Source organism: Sorex araneus, chromosome X (genome assembly GCF_027595985.1).
Source record: "Sorex araneus isolate mSorAra2 chromosome X, mSorAra2.pri, whole genome shotgun sequence".
NCBI classification, from domain to species: Eukaryota; Metazoa; Chordata; class Mammalia; order Eulipotyphla; family Soricidae; genus Sorex; species Sorex araneus.
In genome coordinates, this window is record NC_073313.1 from 265,992,809 (window position 1) to 265,998,808 (window position 6,000).

Below are 6,000 nucleotides of genomic sequence, written 5' to 3' on the forward strand. Positions count from 1 at the left end.
AGCCCTTCAGGTCTGAGCAGCACCAGATCATACCCATGGTGCTTGGGAGCCTCCAAGGCTAAACCTGACAGTGCCACACGGTGCCTGAGGGAAGGAGGAAGGGATAAGTGGGAGAGAGAATAGTGAAAATAACGTGCTCAAGAGAGAACGCGGACTCCTCCAAGGGTGGAGGAAGCCCCTACACACAATCGAGCTTTAGACACAAAAGTATGAAAACATGAAAGTACACATCTCAAGAGGGGAGATGTGGGCAACACATGTGCCCGGCCACGCGGGCGAAAGCAGCACATGGACTCAGGCAGCATATGTGCGCTTCCTTTGTTCAAGGTGTCTTCCATAGTGTTTCTTCAACCTGCCCCCAAGTGGGGCTTCTTTCCAGGTAAAAGTTCGTTGCTAAGGTTACCAGGGAGGTTGGGAGTGATGATGGCCCTCTTTGGGGACCCTCCTGGGGAGGGGTCCATTATCCTCAGGGTCCACTGATGGTTTCCTCCGGGTCTTTTGTTTTCTTGAATCTGCAAGTCTTAAGATTCTCCTTCCCAGAGACTCTGTTGAATCTCAATTTTCATTGCCAAGGGCCTTTCCCTCTCTAGCTGCCTACATCACCTTGAGCACTGCTAATAGTAATTTTAGCACAAAAGTAGATTCTCCTGCGCTGGTGGTGTTTGCGAATTGTATGAAAGATTTGCATACAAAACTTGGGAGAAGGAAAGTTAGTTTTTGTACAGAAAAGGTTGGTGGGTCCGGTCCCTCCCCAGATATCCAGGCCTCTCTTGTGCCCGTGAACGATGCCACCCGTGCGGCCTGATCCTGTGAATGACTTCCCTGTCTTTCTCACGCGGTCCACTGGCCTCCTGTAAACTCGACAGCCAGGTCCTGTCCCTGCGCTGCCCTCTCTATCCTGTGTACGCTTTCCTCAGTGTCCAGCCACGGCCACAGGCAGGCGGGCGAGAGCCTGTGCTCTGTCCCTGTCCTGGGCCTCCCAGCCGTATCCCAGCAGTTCCTGGCATCCTGTCTTGGCTTTCCTAGTCTCTGGTCACAGCCCGAGTACAGGTGGGTCAGACTCCTGTGTCCATTTTCTGCAAGTGGGTCAGACTCCTGTACCCGATTTCTGCCCTGTCTGGCCCTGAGTGACCCACCTGTACTGGGCCCTGTGTCTGGCTCTGCCACCCTGCAGAGAGAGGCATGGGGGAGAGGGGAGTGTGGGATTTATCTACTGCCAAATCTCACCCCCAGCTATCCCATTCTGATTGTCTACCTGTTTCATGTTCCAAGGTCCACACTCTACTTCTACGGTATCAGTAATTGCTGAGTGCAGTGCAGTGCTCCAGTAAATTGATGAACAACGGGATGACAGTGATAAATTAATAATTGCATAGTTATTTTTAATGATCCCCGTCACCCAACTTCTCAGGGGGCTGCGGGACCCAGACTGGAGAGAGGAATTGCTCTTTGCCGAAAGCCAAGCCAGCCCGACCTCTTCCCCAGGCTTCCTGCGGCCTTCCCTCACGCAGGGGGTGAAGAATAGCCAAGCAAAACAAGCTTATTTGGAAAATCAAGGGACGGAAAGAGGGTAATTTGTGCTCAAGGGCTTCTCCAGGGCAAAATCCAAAGCAGAGAGTGTATGTCCCAGGCAGGGAAGTTCTGAGGCCATTTCCTCAGAATGGGGAAACGTGTTTTTAAGGAAGAAGAAGCGGGCAAATGGGCACCATTTCCTCTGCCAAGTTAGTTTGTGCAGTTTCCCCAACTGCGCCATACAGTCTGTTGCTAGGGTTGTTGCCAAGGAGAAGAACTTGGAGCCGCTGCTGATCCTTTGATATTCTTCCTTGGCGCTCCCGGGACCTCCCTCGGGGCGATCCAGCTTCCATCTGGGCCTGGAATTCTGTATCTCAGTGATTTTTCTGGACTCCAAGATGGATCTTTTGGCGTCAAGCCTTCGGGCTGGGTAAGCTTTCAGCCCGTGTTTCCCAACATACATTACTGGGGCCTCGTCTCTGCTAGGACCGTGACAGACACAGCCACACCTTTGGCCCAAGGTCCACTTTCAGAGGCCCTTGAGGACTGGGGGAGGGAAAGCCTGTCTGTAGATGCCTTCCAGGGTCAGTGCGGTGGGCGGGGGTGTCAGAGGACCCACATCCTAGAACCTCCAGGCACGTCTCCAGTGGGGAGGAGAATGTCTGGCCATTTCTCGCCAGGGGAGACACTGCAGGAGGGCAGTGCCAGTTTCTGAGCTTAGGGATTTAGCAGAGGCAACCGCCCAGTGCTGATTCCTTCCCTTCTGTCCACAGGTGTGGACCCATAGTGAACACCCCCAGCAAACACCCTGATACTAACTTGGTCCACCTGCTGCTCCCCAAAGACATACCCTGTCATGGGGAACGTGCTGAAAGATAATACACGTTAAAAAAAAATAAAAGAGGGGCTGGAGTGATAGCACAACGAGTAGGGCGTTTGCCTTGCACACGGCCGACCCGGGTTCGATTCCCAGCATCCCATATGGTCTCCTGAGCACCGCCAGGAATGATTCCTGAGCGCAGAGCCAGGAGTAACCCCTGAGCATTGCCAGGTATGACCCAAAAAGCAAAAAAAAAAAAAAAGAAAAAGAAAAAAGAAAAGAGAAAAAAAAACATTAAGAACAATAAAAAACAATAAAAAGAGAGAATAATAAAAAACAATAAAACAATAAAAAGAAATAATAATAAAAAGAAAAAGAAATAATAATAAAAAAGAAAAAAACAATTAAAAGTATATCACACATCGATATATTTGATGTGTGGCTTTTCCAGTGTTCACAAATCAGGGATAATTCCTTCTCCCTGGAGTGCCTACATAAATTAACATGCTGTTTCTTCACTCTGGGCTTCCACAGTCAAGTTAGTTTTCGAACATTTGACAGAGCACTTGTAGAGACTTGAGACTAAGATCAATAGTCAGAAACTCCATCTAAAGGGGCAAGAATTCCCAGGCTCAAGCAGCCAGGAAACTACAGGACCCAGCATGCCTTGCAGCTGTTACCGGAAATGACGTTTACCCCCGCCCTAGCGGAAGAGGGCGCTGGCTTGCTGGTCCCAAACTCGCTAAAAGCCCTTTTAGGGCGCCGGTTTTTTATTTTGGGAAGGGCTGGTGTCTTCTTTAAAGAGTACACTTTCCAAATTCTCCCCCGCCTTTTTTTTTTTTTCTTTTTGGGTCACACCCGGCGATGCACAGGGGTTACTCCTGGCTCTGCACTCAGGAATTACTCCAGGCGGTGCTCAGGGGACCGACCACATGGGAAGCTGGGAATTGAACCCGGGTGGGCCGTGTGCAAGGCAAACGCCTGCTGTGCTATTGCTCCAGCCCCACTTTTTTTTTTTTTTTTTGTCATTGCTCCTGAGGAAACAATAGCACGGGAGCACTGTAGCAGACCCTCAGGGGAAGCTCGGGGTTGAGAAAAATGATCTCTCAACCTCAAGCTAACTGCTGGCCTCCCCAAAAGACTTCAGCCAGTCCCCGCCAACCAGCCAAGCCTGCATACTGACCTTTGTCTGGCCTGCTGGTCACTCCTCGGCTCTGTCTGCCTCCCCGCCACCCAAGACCCAGTGCTGGCCCTGCGGAAGAAGGAAGCACCCTGAAACGTTCCCATAATGACAGATGAGAAGCTCTGTGTAACGAGTGTTATCAAGCTGTAATGAAAATTAAGAAAATGAGATGGGGACTGGGCAGCTGAAACGGACCCCCTAAGTTAAACAAAAGAAGGGAGGGAGAAGCATTCTCTTTAGGACGCCAATTAATCGAGTTAAGGGCCCACCAGCCCACCAGATTGATGGGGCACACCGGACCTGACAGATTGGTGGGAGGACCTGGGAGATGGAAACTGAGGGCCGCTCCAAAAATGGGCAAGATAGACTGACACTATTTTATTTTTGAGTACCTGAAGGCCATACTATGTGGGAGTGATGCACTGGTTGTTTTTCTTTTACTTATTACCTCTATATCCCTTGCTTCACTGGTAAGAATGTATGTAGATTGTAGCCCACTTTTAGAGGATAAAAGGGACCCTCTCAGCAAACAGGGCTCCAAGTCTCTTTCTCTTCTAGTAGGGGTCCTCAGCGCTGAGCCTCTAATAAACTCATTGTCCTATCCTGAGCGGTCTCTCTGTTCATTCACGCTCACATCAGTACACAGTTCCGACTGTTGCAGGTGACTTGTGTCAGGTGGGGAAGAGAAAGGAATCTGCCACTTCTTTCTTTACCCACCTGAGTCACCCAAGAAGTTGCTGGGGAAGTCCAGGGCTGATGGAAACCTGCGGTGAATCCCTGCACAGTACAGACCTCACATCTCACCAGCTCCGAGAGACAGCTGTAAGGCTGTGCCTCACACCCATTCGCTCGGCACGGGGTGGGGAATAATCCCTGACTCCCAGTTGCTCAGGGAGCCATGGACTCAGGCTGGAGCAAAGAATTGCTCTTTGCAGGAAAGGGAAGGAGAAGGAAGAAGAGAAGGAAAAGAAGAAAGGGAGAAGGAGAAGGAGGAGGGAAAGGAGAGGAAAGGGAGAGGAAGAGGAGGAGGAGGAGGAGAAGGAGAAGGAGAAGCAGTTGAGATGCAGGACATTCTCTAGTAGGGGGAGGTACACATTTTGCAAAGTTGATTTTATAGGTTTTCTCCAAAGCTACTCCCACCTGGGGGGTTGTCAAGGGAAAGAGCTTGAAACTTTTCATGTCCCCCTTTATGTCCTTATCACAACCCTTTGTACATGCTGGAGCTTCTCTCCCTGGGTTGGGGTGGGGGTGTCCAGCTTTCTCTTGGTCTGTGCTGGCACTAGTTAGAGTCTTATCAGGCCTCAGTTCTTAATATTCTCTTTCGTTTGTACCCTGTGGTACTCAGGGCTTACTCCTGGCTCTGCACTCAAAGATCACTCCTGGAGGGCTCTGGGGACAACATGTGTTTCCAAACTCTGGAGGCATCATGCAAGGCAAATGCCCTACCCACTGCTGTGTCATTGTTCCTTCCCCAGACACATCATTTCTTGTGTCCACAATGTGGGTCTGTCAATGATGCTTTTACTTGCTTTAGGGCTAGTGACAGACTAACTTCAAATCCTATCTGGTTTTATTGCATCCCAGAATTCATTACCCATTACTCATTACTCATTACCCGTTACTCATTACTCATTACCTGGCTGCTTTACTGCTTCCCTATCATCCCCACAACCACCCTCGCTGTCTGAGTAGGAAAGCTCTAGAACCCAGACTCCCTAGGCAAACTGCTGGACCTTGCTCCCCACCCCTTGTCACGGGGCAGGACCCAGAGGTAAGTCCTTCCTCAACAGCAGGATTTTTGGGTGCAGCGTCTGAGGGGTTCAGGAATTCCCCAGACAGCAGACTCAGGATTTTGAACCCCGTCCTTGTCTCTCAGCGATGGCTCTGTCTCCACAGCATGCTCTGTCAAGCTGGTCGGGATTTCCAATCCTCGAAACACCCTTTCAAATGAGCTGCACCGGAAATAAGTTCTCATTGAAATGATTTTGTGTCTGTGCTCCTACAGCGAGCCCCACTCCCGTTTCAAGAAGAATAGATGTGTAGTGATTGTGCAGGGAGTTGACATGGGCATAACTGCACGTTGGAAAAAGCTTGAAACTGCGAGGTGACAGTGGACACGGTGACCAGCGCCAAGCGCCATCCCTTGATTTCACTCCCTGGGCTGTTGGAAATGCAGAGTCTGGGAAATCACTGACCCACTGACTTCCCCAAAGGGGTCAGTCAGAGCTCACCAAGTGTTTCCTCGATGATTCTAGCAGTCGGTGTCCTGAGATTTATCCTAAGTGAGTCATCCAGGACTCAGTGGGAAGATGCTTTACGCAGCCCTCTTAATTTATTTACTAGTTTTTTAGATGTGAGACTTTATTTAAATACTATCATTTACAAACTAGTTCATAATAAAATCATTTCAGGTATTCAATGGTCCAACACCCATCCCACCTCCAGTTTCCCACCCGCCTCCCAACCCTACCCCTTTAGCAGAACA